Here is a 13,554-nt window from a genome sequence, read left to right on the forward strand (position 1 = left end):
CCTGGGGGCGGCCCGTCAGAAAGTCCTGGATCCAGTTGCAGAGGGAGGTGTTTAGTCCCAGGATCCTTAGCTTAGTGATGAGCTTTGAGGGCACTATGGTGTTGAACGCTGAGCTGTAGTCAATGAATAGCATTCTCACGTAGGTGTTGCTCTTGTCCAGGTGGGAAAGGGCAGTGTGGAGTGCAATAGAGATTGCATCATCAGTGGATCTGTTGGGGCGGTATGCAAATTGGAGTGGGTCTAGGGTTTCTGGGATAATGGTGTTGATGTGAGCCATGACCAGCCTTTCAAAGCACTTCATGGCTACAGACGTCAGTGCTACGGGTCGGTAGTCATTTAGGCAGGTTATCTTAGAGTCCTTGGGCACGGGGACTATGGTGGTCTGCTTGAAACATGTTGGTATTACAGACTCAGTCAGGGACATGTTGAAAATGTCAGTGAAGACACTTGCCAGTTGGTCAGCACATGCTCGGAGTACACGTCCTGGTAATCCGTCTGGCCCTGCGGCCTTGTGAATGTTGACCTGCTTAAAAGTCTTACTCACATCGGCTACGGAGAGCGTGATCACATAGTCATCCGGAACAGCTGGTGCTCTCATGCATGCTTCAGTGTTGCTTGCCTCGAAGCGAGCATAGAAGTAATTTAGCTCGTCTGGTAGGCTTGTGTCACTGGGCAGCTCGCGGCTGTGCTTCCCTTTGTACGATTCAATCTCAGTCCTGTATTGACTATTTGGCTGTTAAATGGTTCGTCGGAGGGCATAGCGGGATTTCTTATAAGCCTCTGCGTTAGAGTCCCGCTCCTTGAAAGCGGCAGCTCTAGCCTTTAGCTCAGTGCGGACGTTGCCTGTAATCCATGGCTTCTGGTTGGGGTATGTACGTACGGTCACTGTGGGGACGACGTCATCGATGCACTTATTGATGAAGCCAGTGACTGATGTGGCGTACTCCTCAATGCTTTCTGAAGAATCCCGGAACATATTCCAGTCTGTGCTAGCAAAACAGTCCTGTAGCTTAGCATCTGCGTCATCTGACCACTTTTTGTTAACCGAGTCACAGGTGCTTCCTGCTTTAGTTTTTGCTTATAAGCAGGAATCAGGAGGATAGAGTTATGGTCAGATTTGCCAAATGGAGGGCGAGGGAGAGCTTTGTATGCGTCTCTGTGTGTGGAGTAAAGGTGATCTAGAATTTTTTTCCTCTGGTTACACATTTAACATGCTGGTAGAAATGAGGTAGAACGGATTTAAGTTTCCCTGCATTAAAGTCCCCGGACAATAGGAGCGCTGCCTCTGGATGAGTGTTTTCCTGTATACTTATGGCCTTATACAGCTCATTGAGTGCAGTCTTGGTAAATAGTGTGGTCTACAGCTTATCATGAGATACTCTACCTCAGGCGAGCAAACCCTTGAGACTTCCTTAGTATTCTATTTTTTGCACCAGCTGTTTTTCCAAATATACACAGACCGCCACCCCTCGTCTTACTGGAGTCTGCCGTTCTATCCTGACGATGTAGCGTATATCCCGCCAGCTGTATGTTATCAATGTCGTCATTCAGCCATGACTCGGTGAAACATAAGATATTACAGTTTTTAATGTCCCGTTGGTAGGATAACCGTAATCTTAGGTCGTCTACCTTATTTTCAAATGATTGAAGATTGGCTAATAGGATTGATGGAAGAGGCAGTTTACTCGCTCGCCATTGGATCCTTAAAAGGCACCCTGACCTACGTCCACGATATCTCTGTCTCTTTCTCATGTGAATGACGGGGATTTGGGCCTTGTCGGGTGTCTGTAGGATATCCTTCGCGTCCGACTCGTTGAAGAAAAAATCTTCGTCCAATACGAGGTGAGTAATCGCTGTCCTGATATCCAGAAGCTCTTTTTGGTCATAACCGACGGTGGCAGAAACATTATGTACAGAATAAATTACAAATAACGCCAAAAAACACACATAATAGTAGAATTGGTTAGAGGGCTGTAAAACGGCAGCCATCTTCTCCGGGGCTCATGGGTCCCTTTACATGGAAATGACCTACAGTACAGTCCAGTATAGTACATGGCACAGTGGGAAGTCCCCCCTCTGTGATGCCCTGAGATCTGCCTGTCTCCAGAGCTTCAGTCAGGCACTTTGATGAAGACCTAAAGGGCATCCAAATGGGCTCATAGTGGGCCGTGGAGCCCTTCTGATGTCTAGCTAAAAATGGATGTGAGTTAGTCCATTCATACAGTAGGTCTATAATGTGCAAGAATCTTTGTATCTGTAACCCATTTCATCACCTCATTCATCACTATGTAACCATAAAAGCCATTTTCCATTTGACTAGTTCAACTTAAGCTGGTCAATTTGCTTGTATAACAAAAGTCATGTTGGGTAAGATTAAAGTACTATTTAGAGACAGAGAAAAAAAACAAAGCAATCGAGTGATAATACAATTGTTTTGCTTTGGTGGTTCATAATAATGCAAATTGCTTTTAAAAACAACCGCTCCCAAAAGACACATTCCTCGGCTAGGGTCATTTGCCTAAATTCAGCATTTGTTCACTCGCTGCTGTGAATAATGCTGACCCCGGGTCACCAAGGTATTTTTAGGAGATAAACCAGTCAACACAGAATCCTCCTCTAACACAGGTTCCCTAGTAATCCCCTCCCACGTACCTGATGGACAGACACACATCACCAAACTCCAGGACTACATAAGGCCAGGGAAAAGGTCACACTAGCCCATCTTATTGTAGGCAAAAAGGTGAAACAGCAATGTTAGAGCCTACAACCTAGCTCATTCCCTAATCCAATAAACTATAGTGGATGTGAAAAAACATCATGAGTTAGTCTGCGGGATACGTCCAATCAGGTTTGAGCGAAGGGTCACTGGGGTCATTTGGACACAATAGACCAGAGGTATTCAACTCTTAAGGCATCAGCATGCTTCAGTTTGGCAATACTGGTATCGTCCCAGCCCTAATAGACAGGTGTGGAAAGGTAAGGGCATCTAAAATGAGTGGTCTGGGATCGCATATCTACGTGGGGGTTAGTGTGTGCAGACAGGGTTTCTGCTGAACAATCACCTGCTAACATCAACAACAGTGGTGCTGTAGCCTAAATAAGGACAGACACCCTACCTTCCCTCACCACTCACCAGACAGACCGCTTACATAAAACAGCAGACAGACACTGCTCCATATCCAGTGACCCACACAAACCTAAACCGAGATGAGCATACACTGCCCACATGCAAGCTTTCGCACACACACACTACAGAGTAGTAAGTCAAAGATATAGACCTTAGACACACCACACCCATTGCTTTTATGTTGTGAATGGTGAGAGGTGTTGGAGGAGAAAAAAGGCTCCCTTAAAACATTGAAATCAGCAGCCTGAAAAGTGCCAGAGGGTTAGGCTATTAACAATGATATTAGCCTCTAAACATTTTTGGAACATTCCATCAAGAAACAGGCAGCCAACAGGCAAAAACAGAGCTCTCATTTATTTGGTTACAGAAAGCAAACAGCCCCGAAACCCAAAAGGTGCTTTCCAACGGTCTCAGCATTCCACTTGCGTGGATAAAGGACCACTGTGGATCTTAGCACAGTTAGCCTATCAAATGGTGAAATTGCGCACTTAAAACATGTATTACACAATATGAATTAGCTAGTGACTCGTAACTGAAAATGAAAACTAAACGGTAACTGAATGTATTTATATATATAAATTTGTTGGAAAATTTATTAAAATCACCGAATCGTCACTGAAGAAAACCTTCTCTCCAAAAGTTTAACTTTTCAGGAAATGGAAAATGCTGCAATATTTGACCATTGATTAACATATACAGCAACAAAATATAGGTCAGTGTTATAAACATAGTCTTACTGGCTGCTTCTCAATCAATTATACTGCAGAAAAATATAAATGCAACATGTAAAGTGTTGGTCCCATGTTTCATGAGCTGAAATAAAAGATCCCAGAAATGTTCCATATGCACAAAAAGCTTATTTCTCTCAAATGTTGTGCACAAATTTGTTTACATCTGTTAGTAAGCATTTCTCCTTTGCCAAGATAATCCATCCACCTGACAGGTGTGGCATATCAAGAAACTGATTAAACAGTACAAGCATTACACAGGTGCACCTTGTGCTGGGGACAATAAAAGGCCACTCTAAAATGTGCGTTTTTGTCACACCACACAATGCCAGAGATGTCTCAAGTTTTGACGGAGAATGCAATTGGCATGCTGACCGCAGGAATGTCCACAAGAGCTTTTGCCAGATAATTGAATGTTCATTTCTCTACCATAAGCCTCCTTCAAAGTCATTTTAGAGAATGTGGCAGTACGTCCAACCGGCCTCACAACCGCAGACCACGTGTAACCACGCCAGCCAAAGAACTCCACATCCGGAGGACTGCCATTTCTGAGATACTGGAACCGGCTTACCTGGCACCGATGATCATACCATGCTCAAAGTCACTTAGGTCACTCGCTTTGCCCATTCTAACGTTCAAACGAACAGTAACTGAATGCCTAGATGCCTGCTTTATATAGCAAGCCACGTTACCCATTTTTGTGAACGGGGTGGTGTTCATAATAAACTGGTCACACACACAGAGAGAGAGAGAGAGAGAGAGACAGACAGAGACAGTGTGTGTACACTACCTTGCCAAAAGTATGTGGACACCTGCTTGTCAAACATCTCATTACAAAAATCATGGGCATTAATATGGAGTTGGTCCCCCCTTTGCTGCGATAACAGCCTCCATTCTTCTGGGAAGGCTTTCCACTAGATGTTGGAACATTGCTGCGGGGTCTTGCTTCCATTCAGCCACAAGAGCATTAGTGAGGTCGGGCACTGATGTAGGGCGATTAGGCCTGGCTCACAGTCGGCGTTCCAATTCATCCCAAAGGTGTTCGATGGGGTTGAGGTCAGGGCTCTGTGCAGGCCAGTCAAGTTCTTCCACACCGATCTCGACAAACCATTTATGTATGGACCACGCTTTGTGCACGGGGGTATTGTCATGCTACAACAGGAAAGGGCCTTCGCCAAACTGTTGCCACAAAGTTGGAAGCACAGAATTGCATAGAATGTCATTGTATGCTGTAGCGTTAAGATTTCCCTTCACTGGAACTAAAGGGGCCTAGCCCGAACCATGAAAAACAGCCCCAGACCATTATTCCTCCTCCTTCAAACTTTACAATTGGCACTATACAGTCGGACAGTTAGCTTTCTCCTGGCATCTGCCAAACCCAGATTCGTCTGTCGGACCGCCAGATGGTGAAGTGTGATTCATCACTCCTGAGAACACATTTCCACTGCTCCAGAGTCAAATGGCGGCGAGCATTACACCACTCCAGCCGACACTTGGCATTGCGCATGGTGATCTTAGGCTTGTGTGCGGCTGCTCTGCCTTGGAAAACCATTTAATGAAACTCCAGACGAACAGTTTTTGCGCTGCCGTTGCTTCCAGAGGTAGTTTGGAACTCGGTAGTGAGTGTTGCAACTGAGGACAGACGATTTTTACGCGCTACGCGCTTCAGCACACGGCGGTCACGTTCTGTGAGCTTGTGTGGCCTACCATTCGCGGCTGAGCCGTTGTTGCTCCTAGAGGTTTCCACTTCACAATAACAGCACTTACAGTTGACCGGGGCAGCTCTAGAAGGGCAGAAATTTGACGAACTGACTTGTTGGAAAGGTGGCATCCAATGATGGTGCCACGTTGAATGTCACTGAGCTCTTCAGTAAGGCCATTCTACTGCCAATGTTTGTCTATGGAGATTGCATGGCGGTGTGCTAGATTTAATACACCTGTCTGCAACGAGTGTGACTGAAACAGCCGAATCCACTAATTTGAAGGGTTGTCCACATACTTTTCTATTTATGTACAGCGCTAGAGGCGTCACTACAGACCCGGGTTCGATCCCAGGCTGTGTCACGGCCAGGCCGCGATCGGGAGACCAATGAGGTGGCGCACAATTGGCCCAGCGTCATCCAGGTTAGAGGAGGGTTTGGCTGGCCGTGATGTCCTTTGGTCGCCAGTTTTCCTCCGACACTTTGGTGCGAGCAGTGTGTCAAGCAGCAGTGTGGCATGGCAGGGTTGTGTTTTGGAGGATGCATGGCTCTCGACCTTTGCCTCTCCCGAGTCCGTAGGGGAGTTGCAGCGATGGGACAATTTGATATCACGAAATTGGGGAGAAAAATTCAGTACTTTGTTGAAGCACCTTTGGCAGCGAGTACAGCCTCGAGTCTTCTTGGGTATGACGCTACAAGCTTGGCACACCTGTATTTGGGGAGTTTCTCCCATTCTTCTCTGCAGATCCTCTCAAGCTGTCAGGTTGGATGGGGAGCGTCGCTGCACAGCTATTTTCAGGTCTCTCCAGAGATGTTTGATCGGGTTCAAGTACGGACTCTGGATGGGCCACTCAAGGACATTCAGTGACTTGTCCCGAAGCCACTCCTGCGTTGTCTTGGCTGTGTGCTTAGGGTCGTTGTCCTGTTGGAAGGTGAACCTTCGCCCCAGTCTGTCCTGAGAGCCATAAAAGGCCTGATTGGTGGAGTGCTGGAGCTCTGTCAGAGTGACCATCGGGTTCTTTGTCACCTCCCTGACCAAGGCCCTTCTCCCTCGATTGCTCAGTTTGGCCGGGCGGCCTGCTATAGGAAGAGTCTTGGTGGTTCCAAACTTCTTCCATTTAAGAATTTTGGAGGCAACTGTGTTCTTGTGGACCTTCAATGCTGCAGGAACTTTTTTGCTAACCTTCCCCAGATCTGTGCATCTACACAATCCTGTCTCGGAGCTCTACGGACAATTCCTTCGACCTCACGGCTTGGTTTTTGCTCTGACGTGCACTGTCAAACGTGGGACCTTATATAGACAGGTGTGTGCCTTTCCAAATCATGTCCAATCAATTGAATTTACCACAGGTGGACTCCAATCAAGTTGTAGAAACATCTCAAGGATGATCAACGGAAACAGGATGCACCTGAACTCAATTTCAAGTCTCATTGCAAAGGGTCTGAATACTTACATAATAAATTTGCAAACATGTCTAAACCTGTTTTTGCTTTGTCATTATGGGGTATTGTGTGTAGATTGATGAGGATTTTTATTTATTTAATCCATTTTAGAATAAGGCTGTAAAGTAACAAAATGTGGAAAAGGTGAAGGGGTCTGAATACTTTCCGAATGCACTGTGTGTGATAAATACACTACCAGTCAAAAGTTTGGACACACCTAGTCATTTAAGGGTTTTTCTTTATTTTTACTATTTTTTACATTGTAGAATAATACATTCAAAAGTATGTGAGATTCTTCAAATAGCCACCCTTTGCCTTGATGACAGCTTTGCACACTCTTGGCATTCTTTCAATCAGCTTCATGAGAAAGTCACCTGGAATGCTTTTAAATTAACAGGTGTCCCTTCTTAAAAGTTAATTTGTGGATTTTCTTTCCTTCTTAATGCGTTTGAGCCAATCAGTTGTGTTGTGACAAGGTAGGGGGGGTATACAGAAGATAGCCCTATTTGGTAAAAGAACAAGTCCATATTATGGCAAGGACAGCTCAAATAAGCAAAGAGAAACAACAGTCCATCATTGCTGCAAATAAACCACTACTAAAGGACACCAATAAGAAGAAGAGACCTGCTTGGGCCAAGAAACACGAGCAATGGACATTAGACCGGTGGAAATTTGTCCGTTGGTCTGGAGTCCAAATTGGAGATTTTTGGTTCCAACCGCCGTGTCTTTGTGAGACGGGGTGTGGATGAACGGATTGTCTCCGCATGTGTAGTTCACACCATAAAGCATGGAGTAGGAGGTGTTATGGTGTGGGGGTGCTTTTCTGGTGACACTGTCTGTGATTTATTTAGAATTCAAGGCACACTTAACCAGCAAGGCTACCACAGCATTCTGCAGCGATACGCCATCCCATCTGGTTTGGGCTTAGTGGGACTATCATTTGTTTTTCAACAGGACAATGACCCAACACACCTCTAGGCTGTGTAAGGGCTATTTTACCAAGAAGGAGAGTGATGGAGTGCTGCATCAGATGACCTGGCCTCCACAATCCCCCGACCTCAACACAATTGAGATGGTTTGGGATGAGTCGGACGGCAGAGTGAAGGAAAAGTAGCCAACAAGTGCTAAGCGTATGTGGGAACTCCTTCAAGACTGTTGGAAAAGCATTCCAGGTGAAACTGGAATTGAGAGAATGCCAAGAGTGTACAAAGCTGTCATCAAGGCAAAGGGTGGCTATTTGAAGAATCTCAAATATATTTTGATTTGTTTAACACTTTTTTGGTTACTACATGATTCCATATGTGTTATTTCCTAGTTTTGATGTCTTCACTATTATACTACAATGTAGAAAATAGTAAAAATAAAGAAAAACCCTTGAATGAGTAGGTGCGTCCAAACTTTTGACTAGTACTGGGTGTGTGTGTGTGTATATATATATATATATATACACACACAGTAAGGGAAAAAATTACTTGACCCCTGCTGATTTTGTACATTTGCCCACTGACAAAGAAATGATCAGTCTATAATTTTAATGGTAGGTTTATTTGAACAGTGAGAGACAGAATAACAACAAAAAAATCCAGAAAAACCCATGTCAAAAATGTTATAAATTGATTTGCATTTTAATGAGGGAAATAAGTATTTGACCCCCTCTCAATCAGAAAGATTTCTGGCTCACAGGTGTCTTTTATACAGGTAACGAGCTGAGATTAGTAGCACACTCTTAAAGGGAGTGCTCCTAATCTCAGCTTGTTACCTGTATAAAAGACACCTGTCCACAGAAGCAATCAATCAGATTCCAAACTCTCCACCATGGCCAAGACCAAAGAGCTCACCAAGGATGTCAGGGACAAGATTGTAGACATACACAAGGCTGGAATGGGCTACAAGACCATCGGCAAGCAGCTTGGTGAGAAGGTGACAACAGTTGGTGCGATTATTCGCAAATGGAAGAAACACAAAATAACTGTACATCTCCCTCGGCCTGGGGCTCCATGCAAGATCTCACCTCGTGGAGTTGCAATGATCATGAGAACGGTGAGGAATCAGCCCAGAACTACACGGGAGGATCTTGTCAATGATCTCAAGGCAGCTGGGACCATAGTCACCAAGAAAACTATTGGTAACACACTACGCCGTGAAGGACTGAAATCCTGCAGCGCCCGCAAGGTCCCCCTGCTCAAGAAAGCACATATACAGGCCCGTCTGAAGTTTGCCAATTAACATCTGAATGATTCAGAGGAGAACTGGGTGAAAGTGTTGTGGTCAGATGAGACCAAAATTGAGCTCTTTGGCATCAACTCAACTCGCTGTGTTTGGAGGAGGAGGAATGCTGCCTATGACCCCAAGAACACCATCCCCACCGTCAAACATGGAGGTGGAAACATTATGCTTTGGGGGTGTTTTTCTGCTAAGGGGACAGGACATCTTCACCGCATCAAAGGGACGATGGACGGGGCCATGTACCGTCAAATCTTGGGTGAGAACCTCCTTCCCTCAGCCAGGGCATTGAAAATGGGTCGTGGATGGGTATTCCAGCATGACAATGACCCAAAACACACAGCCAAGGCAACAAAAGAGTGGCTCAAGAAGAAGCACATTAAGGTCCTGGAGTGGCCTAGCCAGTCTCCAGACCTTAATCCCATAGAACATCTGTGGAGGGAGCTGAAGGTTCAAGTTGCCAAACGTCAGCCTCGAAACTTTAATGACTTGGAGAAGATCTGCAAAGAGGAGTGGAACAAAATCCCTCCTGAGATGTGTGCAAACCTGGTGGCCAACTGCAAGAAACGTCTGACCTCTGTGATTGCCAACAAGGGTTTTGCCACCAAGTACTAAGTCATGTTTTGCAGAGGGGTCAAAAACGTATTTCCCTCATTAAAATGCAAATCAATTTCTAAAATTTTTGACATGCGTTTTTTCTGGATTTTTATTTATTTATTCTGTCTCTCACTGTTCAAATAAACCTACCATTAAAATTATAGACTGATCATGTCTTTGTCAGTGGGCAAACGAACAAAATCAGCAGGGGATCAAATACTTTTTTCCCTCACTGTATATATACACAAACATACATATATACATACACACACACACACACGTTCTGCTCGCCTTTTGACTTCTACTTAATAGGCTAATCCTTTTCAGAGCACCCTTTAACGAGGAAAAAAAATGCCCCTCCACTCAGACTAGTCCAGTACATACAGACCATGGGTCCATAAATAATGGAGCCAGGTCTTTAGAGCCATATATATTGATTTATTTCTCTACATGTGGCTTTTTTACACCTGTTACAGGGACGTGAGAACATAGCCTGCTGGGTGGGCGAGAGAAAAAAAGTGCATGAACTTCATGATTAAGAGAAGAAGGGGGCAGAGTTAAAAGTTTGGAGAGTTCAAAGCACGAGAGAGGAGACGGAAAGCCGAGGAGTGCGGCTCCTCATTTCGGGATGGCAGGGTGCAAGGGAGTTCCTCACATTGAACTGAGGTGGCTCAGTGACAACCTCCGGAGAAAAGACAGAGAGAATAGACATACTCTGAGCACAAAAGTGTACTGTGTGGTTATGACTTTTCAGTGTGCGCCAAGGGGATAAGAAGAGACACTAACCCCAACGTTAATAGAGTGGTTGATTAAAGGTAAAGAAATTAACTGCTGTAGAAATCATAATGGCTGCTCACCATGACAATGGACTCACATGGAACCGATGTGGCAGCTTGAAGACAAATTGGCCAACAAAAATAAATGTTACAAGAGCAAACTAAAAAGTACAAGGTGTGACATCTTAAAAAGACAGTTTAATCTTCCCCAAGTGCTCACAGAACAGTTCATGTTGGGTTTGGGAATGGGTAGAGGTCATTGGACACATGATCTGAGGGGAAATTAAGCAAATGTCTTTGAATTCCCTTCAACAAAAGAACCAGTCGGTTAATCCAGGGGACCAGGTCAAAGAGCCTAATCCCTCAGCACAACATACTGTACATTTCTACCCTCAAATCACCACGTTTAGACACCTTTAGAAATGTTTATTAAAGCTTCAGTTCTATATGACAAAGTTGAATCTCTGTGGCAAGTCACGATTCTTATTCCCCAAAAATATGGTATAAATCTTGCTGTTGAGGCAGATATGACTATGTCAAGATAACAAAAGTCATACATGTTCTTATGTCACACCAAAAAAAAAACAGCCAAAACCACAGGTTGAACTAGCTGACTAAACTAATCTCCATGGTGAATTCATCTCCGACTACATCTACTGTATTCGCCCAAGGTCAATACTTCAAAAAATATATACATTATGAAACGCTTAGGCCTACCTTGTATTTAGTACCAACTGTTTCCTCGTTGATCTAAGACGGCAACTCAGCGTGAATGCGCATGTGCCAATTGAATCTCAACAAGGAACGAGTTGGTGGTTGTATTTCATTAAAATGTTTTATTAAAAAGTTTTGATTTCAGCAAACAAAGAAAGGCACGCTACTACAGAGGAGAAAACATATGTACAAGGCAAGCGTTTCTTAATTTACATTTTTTGGAAGTATTGACCTTGGGCGACTAAATGTAGTTGGAGCTGAATTCCACAAAGCCTGGTGTCTGCTCAACTCCGTTGGTGAAGTTCATCAGAAACGTCCTTCACCATGGAATTGAGTTTAGTCAGCTAAGGTTGAACTAGGTATGAATTTATGTCATCACTTCAGCAAGCAATGCCACTGAAGTGAATTGTTATTTTATTGTTTTAGCTAGAATGACAACAATGAAACATCTTCAATTTCAACTGCTTTGCTGTAAGATTTATGAAAAAGCACACGTTTCATAACATGCACTCACTGCATTGGCAATGCAGTCTGAGCACCGATGATGTGCACTAGGCTCCCATTGTCCACAGTTGACACACTGGGCAGACGAAACACGACTAATGTTCTAACAATGACATCCCCCACAATTACATTTGGCATGCAAACTAAAAAAGTATCCTTACCTTTCGCATTCGCTGCGTGAAATTTATTGAATAATTTGCATTCAATGGTCAATTAATTTGCATTCAATTGTCAATACATTTTCTGTTACATACAGGTTGAGATTTCTTTCATCAGTTTCTTGAGGCGCAACGATGTTGTCGGTCCCGTCCAGGAATACAAAAACCAATTCGAGAGTTCCGGAAACGCACAGGCAAAATCTTTAGAAATTCGGCGAAGAGGGGGAACAAATTGATTGAGACACATGATCGAGTGTGCGTAATACATTAATATGCATACAATTAAATAAGCTGTCAACAATACAGGTGCAAGCAAACTAATTATGTTGATTCACATATGTTTTTGCTACACATTGAGCTCAACTGCACTTTAGACAGACAATCAAATTGCTATACCACCAAAATAAAGAAATATGTTAAATGCGGTATGAATATCAAACAACCAAGAAGCATGGCCAAAGCCATAAAATGAACCCATTTTAGATTGTTGTCCAATTCCGATGAGTTTTCAATTAATGACATGGAAGCTTTTCCGATCATATATGCTGTTCATTCTGACAAGTCTACATTTTCTCTCTTCTTACACAGTAACCTAACACATTGATTTCTGAGTTAATTGATCGAGGGAATGGCAATGAACTGAGTTTTTTGGCATATATTTCACGCAGCATCTGTAGTAGGCTAGTAGTCTACTGAGTTATCTTCAGAAAGCAGTCCGCATCACTTCTAAATTCTCTAATTCTCGTGGCGCTCCCTACTGGCCAATTATGTTAAGCGCTCCTTGATTTAGTTATGAACCTGCTTTTCATGCACTTCTGGTTCGTCGCAGGGTTTTTCTTCTTTTTCAATGTCAGGTGTGACATTATGCATATTCACATATTAGTTCGAGCAACCAAAAAAAAAAAACTCCGAGTTAAGATTTTCTACTCTCGGCAGAAGCCTAGAGGTTAGAGAGGCGAGCCAGGAACCGGAGGGTTTCCAGTTTGAATCCCAGGTCTGATGGGAAAGATCTGGTGGGAAGTGAGCTGGCAACTGGAGGGTTGCTGGTATTAGATCCTAGATGCCATTACCTGTCGTTGTGCCCTTGAGCAAGGCACTTAACCCACGCACAACAACTCCCCGGGGCCCGCAGTGTTGCAGCCCCCCGCACCTCTCCCAAAAAACCTGTATATGTAAGCCTGTGTGTCTTTCGGAGGGGTTGGGTTAAAACCGGAAGTCAAAATTTCATTTGGACCTTGTGTGCAATTCAACAAAAAAGTGATCTTTAAAAAAATATATATACTATCAGTAAGCTATAACATGTAACCACAATCTATTGGTCAGTCTATGTCTAAAATACAATTGGTCAGATTTTTTATACTCATTCACCAATCACAATATGCTTTGTTTTGTATTCCCATTGTGATTGATCCCTTAACCCATAGGAGGCCATTTAGAAATCTATAAAACACTCCTTCAATTTTAGGTATAAAGAAGATGTCCGACCGTTGTTTTCAACGTAATCTACTCACGTTCACATATGCTGATTCATGGACCATCTATATTAGTTTTGCATCCGGTTTAAACAGCCCAACTTCACATGCA

The 13,554-nt window shown here is 43.8% G+C and overlaps 1 protein-coding gene across 1 annotated transcript in view; it reads right to left on the bottom strand.

Moving 5' to 3' along the window:
* The window catches only part of LOC311149407 (helicase ARIP4-like), an 82,965-nt gene extending 70,864 nt beyond the window's left edge, over positions 1-12,101 (bottom strand). The window contains exon 1 of the mRNA XM_084186591.1: positions 11,974-12,101. The gene's annotated coding sequence lies outside the window, so the exon portion shown is untranslated. The remainder of the gene's footprint in view (positions 1-11,973) is intronic.
* Between the last annotated feature and the right edge of the window lie 1,453 nt (positions 12,102-13,554).

Source organism: Coregonus lavaretus (genome assembly GCF_964263955.1).
Source record: "Coregonus lavaretus genome assembly, chromosome: 22".
NCBI classification, from domain to species: Eukaryota; Metazoa; Chordata; class Actinopteri; order Salmoniformes; family Salmonidae; genus Coregonus; species Coregonus lavaretus.